We start from the raw sequence: 16,012 nt of genomic DNA, 5'->3' as shown, positions 1-16,012 counted from the left end.
TTAAATAATGGCATTGTATAATGCCTCCTTGCTGCCCTTCCGCAGCCGTCCAGTATTTTGCGGCAGTTCTGATGTACTGCGCATGCATATGGTTACGCAATACATCAGAACTGTGTGTGGAAGCAACAGAGAAAGGAAGATCTCCGTTGCTTTTAAAAACATGTCTCGCTATGTTAAAAGGGTTTAACATAGCCAGACAGCTTTAAAAAAAGCAACAGAAATTTTCCTTTCTCCATTGCTTTTTTTAAAGCTATCTTGCTATGTTAAATGAGTTTAATATAGCGAGACAGCTTAAAAAAAAGCAACAGAGAAAGGAAGATCATTGCTTTTTTTTAGGATATCTCGCTATGTTAAACTCATTTAACATAGCGAGATAATAGCAAAGGAGCTCTTCCGTTCTCCATTGCTGTCCAACAAACAAAAAAGACTGAAAGTCTGATTTTCAATGTGCCCGCTGACCAATCAGCGTGCACATTTTGGAATATTAATGGGGGGGTCATTGTATAATAGACAATTTGATATGGTGGATTGGAGAGAGACAGGGAAAAGGTAAAAAAAGAGGAGGATATGCAACAAGATTTGTAAAAATCCAGCATGTGTGTCAAAGAAGGATCAAAACTGGCTGTGATTCAAGAGTGTGGTAAAAGCTGATGTGACAGCATGACCCCATATATAAATCTGAAGAAAGGTCATTTATGGTAGTCATGAATCATCCATATTTTGCTTTGCTCACTATATTTTAAAACTGTATGTCTGAATTTCAATGTGCACGCTGACCAATCAGCGTGCACATTTCGGAATATTAATGGGGGGGTCATTGTATAATAGACAATTTGATATGGTGGATTGGAGAGAGACAGGAAAAAGGTAAAAAAAGAGGAAGATATGCAACAAGATTTGTAAAAATCCAGCATGTGTGTCAAAGAAGGATCAAAACTGGCTGTGATTCAAGAGTGTGGTAAAAGCTGATGTGACAGCATGACCCCATATATAAATCTGAAGAAAGGTCATTTATGGTAGTCATGAATCATCCATATTTTGCTTTGCTCACTATATTTTAAAACTGTATGTCTGAACACTGTCTAAAGCATTTAGTATATGAACAATGCATTTCATAAAAAGAATTTACCAGATTTGGCATGAGCAGTTCTCACTTATTGAAAGAAAAACCATATATGTAGATTTTTCGATTAGTACTAAGCTAACTGCCTTTATGGACCATTTTAAACTTAGCTAATTATCCCATGACAGAATCGGACCCAGTACTTTGTGTTTATAAGGTAACTGCCTTAACCATTATGATAACCTCCGAACCATGTAAAGAAATATTTATTGGCTTTAGAATGAGTAGTTTGTTATTTAGAAGTAAATCGCTCTGGTATGAAAAATGTACTCACCCTGAGTGATGCCATGCTGTGCATAACTTAAGTTATTAGTCAAGATTATTTAGCAGTAAGAAGAAGAGTGCCATATGTTAAAGAAGGTCAAGGGCTGAAGAGCTTAGCGCTATAGCCAGCCCAAGCCTCCAGACTTTTGTGCAGTGCTGAAGGTACGGATTAACAATATACATGTACAGAAACATAGAAGCACAAAACATGAATAAAACTTGTAAAAAATAAATAAAGCACGAAGACCAGCTCACAGGAACAGACTACACTTTAATATGAGCGCTTTCATCGGTGTAAAACCATCGGAATTCTTCAGATTAACTGAACATAAAACATCACTTCATTTTATACAAAACACATCACTTCCTTTTGTACAAAAAACATCACTTCCTTTTATACAAAATATCATTCACATGATCCCTAAATAATATATTTCTTAAAAAGTTTGCATTAAAATTATATGAAATAAAATCCACTACATCACCACAATGCCTTCTTCAATAGAATCAGGCATGTTTGTGCAACATAAAATAAATAAAATGCAATATCCAAGTTGACCATAGCCTGTTCATTTACACAAACCATATGAAATACCACTTATTTAAGAATGTCTTCAAATATGAAAATCTGATTTAATTTTAGTAAGCTAGAAATGGAGGCCATATCATTAAGTCCAGGTGGCATCACATCTCAGTTGCCATTGTGTTGTGTTGTATTCAAGGGACAATGGGGTGCCTCTCCCGCCCTGGTTCACTACTTGTTCCAATGCACTGAACTTGAAGTAGTGGTTAGGAAATTCATGAATATGTTTTGTTAAGGCATTATTCATGTTGCCTTTCCATATGTCATACAGATGCTGATAAATACATTTATTAAAGGTGTTCATGGTCTTCCTTATATAAAAATTGTTGCATTGTTGGCAAATAGCAACACAAACCAAGTTCTTGTTTAGACAATTAAAATGCTCTTGTAAAGTCACTTTATCATACCCTTTGATGTAGACAGTATTATTTTGCAAAATATAGGGACATTGGGCACAATGTCCACATGTTTTCATGTGTCCTTTTGTTTTAACAACACCCCCTCTTTCCAACAGTTTTTTTTATGCTCAGGTCTTTTTTATATATTATCAAAGGTTTCTCCCCTACTTTTTTGAGATTTTCTTCCTCACTACTGAAAATTATCCAGTTGTTCATAACCACCTCTCGAATGCTTTCAAAACAAGCGGTTATATGATAATATCATAGCATTAGTAAAGGGTTTAGCCACATTCCCAGTGGTTTCACTAGTGTTGTTCTCATTTCCACAGGTGCTGCATTCAGTCGGGGATAGAAATGCCTGTTTTGTCTCTTTATCATGACTTCATCTAGTACAGGTTCTATAAAATGACTAGGGTATCCTCTGTTTAACAATACACTTTTTAAGGTTTCCATGTTTTTAGTATGAAAGGAAGTGATGTTTTATGTTCAGTTAATCTGAAGAAATCAGATGGTTTTACACCGATGAAAGCATTCGTATTAAAGTGTAGTCTGTTCCTGTGAGCTGGTCTTCATGCTTTATTTATGTAGAGAAACATAAATACATTGCATTCCTTGCAATTCATTCACCTTTCTTTGCACCCTAAAATCATGCTATTTGTTTCCATCACAGTGTTACAGTGTTCACAAGAATGTGGGTTCAGAGTCTTACTTACATCTAGGTATTTGTTTGTAAGTAAACCCTAACCCACCAATACCATTAATATGTCATCCCTACATAGCTTCTTCTAAAGTGTATCACTTTGTATTTTTTAATATTAGTCTGCCGAAATCAAGTCTCAGTGCCTTATTACATATTCTCTGAATCTTTGCATAAATCATCAGGCAGACATTTTACATGTCCTCAGTACTATATTCATATTACCTGTAATAAGTTAATAGTTTTGTCCCATTCTAAGAGTAATATCTGATGCAGATATTCCAGTCAGAACTAGAAACATCACTGCTGAAGTACTATGCTTGTCATTAATCTTAATTATGATAAATTTGCAGTTATGAGCATCAGATTTTGTATTTCACAAATCTGTGAGTCTGTTTAGCCACAGTTCCTAAATCCCACTACTCTCTCTTTGTTAAACTTTCCCATAACAGCACATAGAGATGTATGGCATTCAAACAACTCTAGAAATCCAATTTCTGTGTCTGACCTGGCCCCAGTGGAAATGCTACACATTTGTAAATCAAACAGCAGGAGGGTCACTCGCTCCAAGGATCTTAACTTATCCTCTGATGTGAACAGGTCATGCTGGAGAGATAGCTACATCTCCCAGAGACTGCCACTTCTCTGGAACAAGCTTCCAATTCACATGAAATAGAATCCCTTCCTGACCCTATTCAAATGCAACCTAGATCAATGGATGAGTGACAGCAAATTCACTCCTGGCATAGTGCCCATGTCCCTCCTGGGCAGAGAAGTTAGTATTAACTACCATAGACCCTTACAGTACCTCTGCAAACTTTACTCACCTACCCGCTGACAACTGGGGCAACTTGGGATAAATATGGCTAGGCTTATAAGGAATCTAGGGGCTTTAGCCTAGTAACCTTCTATGAACTTCCTACACACCTATAAGAGCAAATATTTTGATAGTTGTACATGCCTACACAGCCATCTCATATAGGCCTCCAAACATCTTCTCACAAGCATACACTGCTGATGTCATCAGCTATAAAGTGTTGTCCTGCACTGTAACAGCCAGACTTGTGCTGTGGTGCTTATGTTAGGTATTGTGTAGGTTAATTAATAAGTGGTTCTAGTCTCACTGTGGTCAACGTGTGTGTGTGTGTGTGTGTGTGTGTGTGTGTGTGTGTGTGTGTGTGTGTGTGTGTGTGTGTGTGTGTGTGTGTGTGTGTGTGCATTTGTGTTCAGTTAGTTCACATGTGCGAGATAATTTTACAACAGCATATGAGACACTCCTACTACTATCTTCTTTTCACTAGGCTCTGCTGATGTCATCAGCTATAAAGTGTTGTCTGACATGATAATAGCCACACTTGTGCTGTGGAAGTTTTGTTAAGCACTATGTGCTATAAATAGTTAAGCAAGGATTCTAGTCTCACTGCTGTCAATGTGTTTGTGTTCAGTTAGTTCATATTCTAGAGAACATTTAAAGACAGCATGTGAGACAATGCTACTACCATCTTCTTCTCACCAGACAGTGCTAATGTCATCAGCTATAAAATGTCTGACAGTATGAAAGCCATGCTTGTGTTCTGGCACTTGTGCTAAGTACTGTGGCCTGTAGATAGCTAGGTGGGAGCTCTAGTCTCACTGTGGTCCTTTGGTGTGTGTATGTGTGTTTGCTCAAAAATCAGTATGGCAATACTTTTAGAATGGCTTGTGAGTTCTTATCTGTCAGACACTCCTTTGAACATCTTCTTGTAACATACACTGATGATGTCATCTTGTATAAAGTGCATTCTGACATTTTTTAAGTCTAACTTGTGCTGTAGAAGTAACGTTAAGTACTGTATTGTCCAGGTTCTATAACTAGATATTTATGAGTTGTAATCTAACAGCAGGCAATTTGAGTGTGTATACATTCAAATAATGTTTATTAAACAATTTTACACTAGGATGTAACTCCACACCCATGTCAGACACTCCTCCCAACATTTTATTTTCAGCATACAATAACACTATCATACTCTATAAAGTGCAATGTGACAGTGCTAAAGTCAGGCATGTATGGAATTCAGCTGCCATACCTACACTGGTGTAATGTTCAAATCAGACCCAGTCTACTGCTGTGTGTGTGGCTGGTTATACATTGTGGTCATTGTATGACTGTTTGAATTGCTTTTCATTTCACTAACCCTTAGGAGAACCTTTGATGTAGCCCCTTGCATCCAACATCTTCATTTTCCCTCTGGCCACATGACATCCTTTCTGCAGAGGAGTAGAGGATGTCCTCATGTCAAAGATACATACGCACATCATAAAGCAAAGCCCTACCATGAGCCTCTGCAAGCCAACTTCAGACCACTGGATGTGTAACTCATAATACTGTCATAGGGTTGTGCATATGTCACATATGGAAAGAGGCATATGCAATGCAAACAAATGTACACATACGAATGGTGTAATAATGTCTAGGATTTTATGTGATTTTGGCCATTAGCTTATTGATGGCCTATGACCCCATGAACATTTCACATGTCAATGTTGCTGTCATTGTGTGTTGTGTTGACGTGTGCATGTACAGTAGATCTAGAAGAGTGTATTACAGTCTTTGATGTGAGAAAATTTATTAATGACTGCTGCTGCCATTTCATTACATGTTCCTTCTATAATAGCTATGTTATACGCCTTCTGAAAACTGTTGGCATGGTATAATACTATGCATATTGATGGAGTAGTAAAGCATTCTATGCAGTTCTCATTCAACCATCACAGTGAGACTTGCACTATGCCACAGGTGTGCATGTGTATACCTACCATATTTAAATGCTCTATGACATACATCAATATTTATTTATTTAACATTTGTTGACTGGGAAAGTCTGACTAGGACAGAGCCTATTTTCAGCAGATGCCTAGGGAGAAATGCTCCAGATACATGTCTTTGGAATGTGGGAGGAAACTGGAGTGCCTAGAGGGAACCCACACAAATGCAAGCAGGACATGCACAGTCCACACAGAAGAATCGAACTGGAAAACCTCTTGCTGTGAGGCAACAATGCTAATTGCTGCACCACTGCATCTCACAATATTCATACTGATTACATGGGCACATAAGTCTTGTTTTATTCACATGTTTAATGCAGTGATATACACAAAAATATCATGTTTTGATTCAATTACAACCTTGTGGAATTCATTGTGTGCACAATTGTGCTGCTATTTACAAGGATTGTTGAGGTATTCACTAGCAGCATTGTATGACTATCAGCATTTGTGTCAATAAATGTTTTGTGTAAGCTACAATCAACTCATTTGTAATGTGTTATCAGGCTGCTGAAACACAGCTTTCCAATGAAAAAGATATAGGCATATGTTGTGCAATTTATGTAATTACCTGACACTGGCAGAGCTGTATGACTGTCTGAATAGTACCACTGTGTGACATGTGATACATAACCAAGGATGTATTTGGAGATTTTGTCATAAATCATCTACTTAAATAAGTGTGAAATGTTAAGGATAATAGACAGTTAAGAATAGAGGTGTTTGTGGATGCCAACAATCATACACATCAGGAGAAAATAGAGATTCTGCTAGCTGACAGTTTGTCTCACAATTCACCACCCTGTCACCACTGGCCATTAGCCAAAGTATACATGTAAACATTACTGAGTTTATCTTCTCAGGAAAGCAGCTCATCTGTGCAGTCTCACAGGCTGAAAACACAGGATCAATGGGCCCTAACAACATCCCAGGTTGCTCATACCATGACTTACAACCTGAGCTAGTAGACACAGTTGTATCCCTACTTAAACACAGCCGCAAACACAGCCTCCAGACAGCCTATGTTCTTGCAGAAGGGTGTAGAACAGCAGTCACCTGTCTAAACAAGGGGGAACCATCACCTGATGCAGGGACTTATAGACCCAATATCCTGACTCTCATCTGTGAGGCAGACCAACAAATCATCATGGAACTTATCAAAAAGAATACAGGTAATCCCCCAACTGTGTTTCAAACCCATGTTTGATTTGTTAAGGCTGCATCGTGTCTGTTAAATCTGTTTTATGTCTTCAATAAGGTCGCCAAAGGCATGTGTGTTGAAAAGACTGTCATCCCACATAACTTGACATGACGAAGGCATTTGACACAAATCCACACTTGGGTATTACAGAGAAACTGTCTCAAGTAGGCCTACGTCACAAAGTGGGTAGACAAATGGATCACATACAGGACACATAATGTCAAACTGTGTGAAGTCACCTGTAGGTAGAGTTCAGTGACTAGGTCCATACCTCAGGGTTCTGTATTAGGCCCTTTCCTTTTCAGTATTTATGCCTCACAAGTCAAGACAAATTTTGACATCATTTGTTTAACCAACTTTGTGGATGACTACAAATTACGGATAATCATTGAATCCAAGAACACTATTGATATACTGCAGAAAGTATTAATACACAATAATGATTGTTGCCAGAGCAATGGAGACACACTATATGAAAAAAAAAAACATTATTTCCTTTTGAAAGCAAATAGACAAGACGCAAGCTAATTACAATATAGACAGCACACCCCTATGAGCAGATCAAGTGTTACATGACCTGGGTACTTGGATAGATAGTAAGTAGAACTTCCACCACAGTGGTGACAAATTTCTTTTATATAGAACCACTTCTGAGTATGAGCAAGCCATCCACATCAAAGGACATTATAGTCCAATTGTTCTCAGCCCTCATCACACCAATATTTAAGTATAATACACCCTTTCGCATATACCTCACCACTCATCTTCCACATCTTTTTGGTCATACCTAAGCATTCTTTGTGATGCATAACCATTAGGAGTTGACAGGGCAGAATTCCATTCAAGATCTCCTACAAGATGGATGTGTGATACATCTTCATGTGATGCAACCAGTGAATATACAGCTCACTGACAACACTGATGGCATGGGTTACATTCATGCAAGTGTAGATTGTGGCATATATGTGTCATGCAAAGCCCTCAACTAGCCAGGATTGCTCATAATTTAAACTACAGGTGTAACAGTGTCCCTCTTAGCACCTCTCAAAAGTGGTAATATTTGAGGAAGGTGTCCTTGATTGCCCTTATAGACTACTGAAAAATCATTGCAGTTGTACAAGTGTGTTCATCTAGAACATGTGTAATAACTCAAATTCACATATTTTATGTCAAAGTCACAGATTAATGGTGGTATTATCCTGATATTGTATACTATCACCATCCATCTTCCACTTACTACCAAGAAAAACAAAACACAGCCAAAATTTGAGAGTCAACCCTGACAATATCAAGATGGTAAGATTGTAATTCCATTTATTAGATGTGTTCTGGTACCTCGGCAATTCACCTTCAGTGGAACAATTCAAAACCAGAATACCATCTCCTTATATATCCAATGTACCATATCATTATTCAATTAATCAATCAATATGGTAAAAAAAACACTTTCTTAAAGTGCCATTACATTATATTAGGAAATAGTCTGTATAAATATAGCTGACTGTGAGAAGAAACACTTACAAATACATAAAAATACTTCTATCCTTTTTCCTTATATTCTTAAAGTCTCATACCAATGATATTCCCCATACAGACACTGTAATCTACACACATCCCAACAAATTACCTATCATTACGATGACTTATCAATCTGTATGATAGGTTAAATAACATTTCTACATTTTATGAAGCAATTTCAAAATTCTGACTCTATGTATAATAAATTACAATAAATATCTTAGAAAAACTGCAAAAAGTAACATTGCTGTCTAAGTTCATTCCCCTAGGATGTAATGTATGATAATTGACTATCATTCTGTATTCCAACGTGTTCAATTCCTTTTTAAAGTTGCCTAAAGGACTTTTTGGTCGTGCCAACACACTAAAAATAAACCCCTCTATTCTACCATTGTGCACGGACATAAAATGAGAAGCCACTGGGCTATCTATGTTATTCCTCCTAATATCCCCTAGATGGTCTAGGATACGGACTTTCACTTTTCTCGTGGTCTGACCTATGTACCATAGTGGCCTAACGCAGTCACATCCGATAACATAGATCACCCCTTGTGAATGACAATCAAACTTTTCAAAAGCAAAATAACTTTTGCCATTGATCTTAATACCATGCAAATTTCTAACTCTATTACACACCGAACAGTGCCCACATCTGTGCATGCCAACATTCCCTCCTTCCTTAGGGCAATCTAATTTCTTAATGAGAAGCTCCTTTAAATTACTGTACCTGCTGTATGAAAAAGTGATGTGCCTGGGAAATAATTAATCAACCAGCACATCATCAACCACTATGTGCCAGAACTGCCTCACAATTCTTTCTAACAACCCTGAAAAATTAGAAAACTCGGTTACAAAAAATAACCTATCAGTCTCATCTTGATTCTGACATTCCCTATTAAATCTATTCCAGCCAATGTTGCCTTTCCCACACAACTTGCGATTAATCCTACAAAGAGCCTTCTCAGAATATCCTCTAAAAGATAACCTTTCCTGTACTTCATTCAGAAATGTTTCACAAAACTTGGGCTCAGAAGTATTTCTAAGAATTCTTCTGAATTCACCCTCTGGCAATGCCCTAATTAAATGAGGAGGGTGCATACTACTGGCATGCAAAAAATTATTCACAGACGTGGGCTTTCTGAAAGGTCTATGTTGCACTTCATCCTGCTCTCCAGTGTAGAACTCTACATCCAAAAATGGTATCTTCTTAGATTGACATTCCCAAGTAAATTTTAGCCCATGTGCATTCCCATTGAGATCCTGCATAAATTTCAAAAATAATGATTGACAGCCCTACAGATGAAAATGAGATCATCGATATATAATTTATAAAAAATGACATTATTGATGAAAAATGGGTTATGGAACATAAATTCCTTTTCGAATTCTCCCATATAGATGATGGCATAAGAAGGAGCAAAAGCTACCCCCATTGCAGTCCCCTTAACTTGCAAATAAAAATCTCTCTTCCACCTAGAAAAGTTATGTGTTAAACTAAATTCAAGAAGAGATAGCAAAAAGGTAGTGCGGGGGCCTTCTCCTCTCATCTTTTTCATAGCTTTCAAGCCCCAACATTTATCATTGTTGGTGTACAAAGTTGTTACATCAACCGTGGCCCAGAAAAATGCTGTGTCCCACTTCATACCATGCAATGCCTTTCAAACATTATTGGTGTTTTTAATGTGAGATGACACCTTAACCAAGTATTTCTTTAAGTGAGAATCTAAGAATTTGTTAACTCTCTCTATGTATGATCCCACACCAGAAATGATGGGTCTCTCTGGTGGATTATTTAAACATTTGTGAATTTTGGAGATCGCATATTTATAAGGATACTTAGGTTCATTCGCCATGAGTTTTTTAACATCATTGGCTTTCAAAAATCTAAGCCTCTCCCCTTTCTCCAATAATTCACAAGGTCCATCACAAAAACACTTCAATGGGTTATTTGACAGCTTCTTATAAACATCTTCCTCCAACAAATCCTGAACAATACTATTGTATTGTTCCATATCCATGATAACCCAATTCCTACCTTTATCCACTGGTCTCACAGCTATTTTATCCAAGTTGGTTCTTAACTCCTTCACAGTTAACCACTCATTTTTCTTAAGATTGTAATTCATCTTATCTTTATGAAATCTAAGAAATTCCTGCTTATCTCTAACACAAACTGTATGTTCAAACACATTAATAGCTGTGGAATGTTTAGGTGGCATAAAGGTACTATTAGCAGGAAAATTTGGTACAGTCATATATCCATAACCCGCCCCAAACCCTTCACCATTTATTACATTCTCTTTGCTGATGTGTTTTTTAAAATTAAACTTATCAAAATCATCAAAAACATCATAAATACTCACATTTAACAAATCATCACTATCAGAAATACTTGATGTTTCTAAGTTCAAATATCTTTCATGTTCAGAAAAATACACTTTCAAATTTAACTTACGAACAAACTTTTTAACATCAAGAATGATGTCTGCTAACATAGGAAGCTTAGTGTGTATAAATTTAGTTCCTTTAAACAATTTTATTTTATTTTATTTTACATTTGTTGACTGGGCTAGTCTAACTGGATACATGTCCATTTTTAGTAGAGGCCCGGGAAGATAAGCTCCATGACAAACTGTTAATATAAAAAATTACAAAGAAATATAAAAAATGAAATTATAGTAATATATCACTGACAAATCTGGTTAATAGGAAAACATTATGTCCTCAGACAATGATATACTAGATAAATTAATCACATTTAAATCATTTTCGCATGAGGAACAACACGCTGTAACATTACCCAAACTCTCATTTTCAACATGCGAGGCATTGTCCAAAATTTGTAATCATTGTCCAACACATTGTCCAGCACATTGACAGACCCAAAAGGGTCAAAACAAATTGCTGTCCTTACGTCTGTTTCTTGTCACTGTAAGATTTCCCTTGTTCTTCCAAGATCGAGTCTGCACCTGCGAGCTCACCTTGCTGAACCCTTGTGTTTTTGTTGATTCCACCCTCTCCGGTGAACTCTCCACGCCAATTTCTTCAAAGGACATGCTCTTTCTGCTGCCACTAGTTTCCATCGATGAACAAAAAGATCCATCTTCGTTCCTGGACATGCACACCCTGGATTTTTGCCGATAACGATGCCCCTTATGTTGCCAGGTATACACATCATCATTGTCAAAATCCCTGACATCTCTATTTAATTTACACTTTTTTCAACCAAGAACATCCGCTTCCACCTTATTGATCTTCTAGTTGATATTATTAAAAGCACTTTAAAAAACAGTATGGGGTGTTTTCTTCATTAAATTATTTTGCAATTCAACAATTTCCCCCTCAGTTTATCAACAGTTCTACTGTTCCTCTTTATCAAAATTCTAAGCCAGTTCAAAGTGCATTCCTGTGCAACTTGCCTCCACTCAAGAAGCAAATAATTTTCATTACCTTCAAAACTCCCAGCAGGCAGCCTATCAATACATAAGCCCCTAGGAGTAATGCCCAAAGAGACGTACTTCTCCAAAAGTTTTAAATCATAGAACACCATTACCTCCTTGGATATAAGATGCTCTAAACAGTTAAAGTCTTCCATAAAGGAATCAGACACATTAGCAGACCAAAAGTCCATATCAGCAAACTTGCATTCCCTCTCTTTCAAAAAGTCAGCAATCAGCAAACCATCACCACCATTGAATTCCTCAGCGTTGACTGAACTCATTATGAGAAAAAATATATACTATCACCATCCAACTTCCACTTATGACCATGAAAAACAAAACACTGCCAAAATTTGAGAGTCAATGCTGACAATATCAAGATGGTAAGATAGTAAATCCTTTTTTTAGGCGTGTTCTGGTTCCTCAGCAATTTGCCTTCAGTAGAACAATTCAAAAACAGAATACCATCTCCTTATATATCCAGTGTACCATATCATTATTCAATTAATCAATCAATATGGTAAAAAAAACACTTTCTTAAAGTGCCATTACATTATATTAGTGAAATAGTCTGTATAAATATAGCTGACTGTGAGAAGAAACACATATTAATTCATAAAAATACTTATATCCGTTTCCCTTATATTCTTAAACAAAGTCTCATACAGATGATATTCCCCATACAAACACTATAATCTACACACATCCCGACAAATTACCTATCATTACGATGACATCAATCTGTATGATAGGTTAAATAACATTTTATGAAGCAATTCCAAAATTCCTGAATCAATGTATAACAAATTACAATAAATATCTTGGAAAAACTTGATATTGTCAGCGTTGCCTCTCAAATTTTGGCTGTGTTTTGTTTATTCTGATATTGTCCATGATTGTGCATGCTTCTGTCTACTGTTATCCATGAGCCTTATGCTATGTGTCTAAATTTACAGGAACAAATAAAACTGAAGAGCAGGAACACAATGAGAGAAAGCTTGAAGTAAAATAGCGATTTATTAAATCCAAATAAAACGTAAGCGCTTTCAGCCAGAGCAATCTCCAGCCTTCATCAGACAAACAGCATAGGAGTGTATGTTGAAACTTTAAATAGTGAAACAATGAATTACTTTACCAATCATCTTGAAGTGCATTTCCTAATACACTGTTACCATAGTAACATTAAAGCAGAAATACATTTACACAAATTTGTAAACAAACAAATACTAGTTATTCCTTGAAAGTGTACTCATTTGTGCTGCTAAATAAATCAGTAATACCCCTAATATAGGGGCAAGTTGTCACCTAGATATACATTTTTAAATCTAGGTGTTGTAATGAGCCCATGTCATGTGTGAAAGTGTAAAAGAAACAAATGTAAAGTAACTTAGTTTTAACTCATAGGTTATATCATCTGTTATATGATAACCACTTGAGCACACATTTAATGGACAAGTTGTCATTGATGCCCGGAGTGAGGTGCGCCCTAGTCCGAACCTGCCACATAAGTTCATCAATCTCTAATTTGATTTGCCAAGGGCCTCCCCTAATTTCAGGAACCCTTTGATGCACAATGGCAAAATTAAAAGTATGACCAGTACATTCAATTGTGTGTTTAGCTAAGGCATTGTTAACATCGTGTCTGCTTACGGCGTACATATGTTCATAGATCCTAGTCCTGAATTTACGCTCCGTCTTTCCAATGTAGAAGGCTTTACATTGGTTGCAGACAGCGACGTACACCACTGATTTAGATTCACAGTTGTAGTAGTTGTTAACCTTGTAAGTTCTATTATTGATGGTAACTTGTGGCCCTACCTTGATGTACTTGCACTGGGCGCATGCACCACATTTGTGCATACCATGAGGTCGGTTCGAGGTGAACCTATTTGGTGGTCTTTCTAAAATAGCTTTAAGATTTTGGCCCCTCCTGTAAGTTAACTTTGGTCTCGTACCCAAGATGTTTGAAAGGGTGTTGTCATGGTTGATGACATCCCAATTTTTGTTAACAATTTCCCTAATTTTTTGGAAATCCAAGGAAAAAGTGTGTATAAAAGACACAATGTAATTATCTTTTTCCAAGCAATTATTGCTAGGTGGACCTAATGTGGTTGAAATGTCAGTAGTACTAGCATTCACTTCTGTTATCAGACTAGTGGAAAGAAGGGGTATGAAATGTCCTCCCATACGCTTGTTGGATACTTCTATAATAATGTTATTCACTAGATTTGGAGGATAGCCTCTTTTCAGAAACATGTTCCTAAGTTTGTTACATTCGGCACGGAAATCGTGGTCATCCGTGACCATACGTGCCGCCCTTACTATCTGGCCTTTGATGACCGATCTTTTTTGATAGTACGGGTGATTGCTAGAAAAATGCAACAAGCTATTGGAATATGTAGGCTTTCTATAGATGGTACTTTTTAGTCTACTCTTGTGTGTGTCCTTAACTAACATGATGTCAAGATAATTAATCTCAGTATCTGCTACGTTGAAGGTAAACTGTAAGAAATCGGTCATATTGGTCATCCTTTCAATAAATGATGGAATAAGCTCTTTCTCGCCTTTCCAAATGCAAAAAATGTCGTCCTGGTACCTTGTGTACCAGGAGACATGTTGCTGGAAGAGGCTATCCCTAAATAGGTGTTCAGCTTCCCAGAAGGCTAGAACAGCATTTGCAAATGAACCCCCGCAGGGTGAACCCATGGCGACACCTGATGTTTGAAGGTAGAATGTGTTCTCAAACATAAAGAAGTTGTTGGTTAAAACCAACTCCAAAAGTGTCTCACTTAGATGGATAATGTTGTCTTCTACCTTCTTAGCAACCATGAATTCCCTAACCCAACTCAGTCCTGTTGCCTGCGGTATGACCGTATAAAGATCTTTAATGTCTATTGTAAGAAAAGTAATGTCAGGACTATATGTCACCTTGCTAATCCCTTGCAGGAAGGACCAGGAATCCTTACAAATGTGTGCCTCCTGTTGTAATAGAGGCTTGATGATACTATCTACATATCTAGCACATGCATAGGTAGCTGAACCCTCCGTCAATGATCGGCCTGAAGGGTGGTGCATGTAATCGTTTATGTAGTTTAGGTGTACCAAAGAGTATTGGAATTTTGGAGCTGGTATCAATAAATACTTGTATGTATTTATATCAATAATACCTTCCAACAGTAGATCGTACAAAGTGTTACTAATTGTTCTGTAAGCACCATGTATTTCATTAAGAGTTACTTCTTTGTAAACAGATGTATTGAGATGCTCCATCATGTATTCCACATATTTATAGTGGTCCATCAGTACCACTCCCCCTCCCTTGTCAGGTTTCATTACACGTATATTACAATCCCTCAATAAATGTAAAAAATCCCATTCCAGCATAGAGATGTTGTTAGAATGCCTCTGGGTAGTATAAATAACTTGGTTTTTAATTGCCCAAAGGTCAATCTCACAAATTTTTTCAAAAACTGTTAGAATGGGATGAAGTGGAGGGTTGTATGTGCTAGAGACCCTGAGTGTGTTGAGTGTTGGGGTATCATTACCAAGGAGAGACATGAGATTGAGTTTTCTAACATAAATTTTCAAATCTATAAGCATTCTGCCAATGTCCATGTACTGTCCAGGAACGAACGATAAATCCTTGGCAAAAAAATTTACGATGTCCTGATGGATGTCAATGAGTGTGTAGTTGTATACTTTAAAGTCACTGGCAGAGCTAGTCAGTATTTTTGGTTCCAAGCCAAAAATAGGGAGCTGTATCATCTCTTCCTCCCCCGTCTGTTGTTCCTCCCGTTGTTCGCTGTTTGAGTTCTGGTATGATTGGTGGTTCTGGTATTGTAGGCCTGGTGAAAATCCTGCCCCTCGTAGTTGTCAGTGGTGCCTGTAGCACCACCATTATTCGAGATGTTAACCGGAACATTGTTATGCTCCTGGTTATTAGCCCTTGCATTGTTGTTGTTAAATCTTGGGCTTCTTCT

The sequence above is a fragment of the Protopterus annectens genome, chromosome 4.part0 (assembly GCF_019279795.1).
Source record: "Protopterus annectens isolate FY-2018-M chromosome 4.part0, PAN1.0, whole genome shotgun sequence".
In the NCBI taxonomy this organism is placed as follows: Eukaryota; Metazoa; Chordata; order Ceratodontiformes; family Protopteridae; genus Protopterus; species Protopterus annectens.
Note: the sequence above shows the minus strand (reverse complement) of the source record.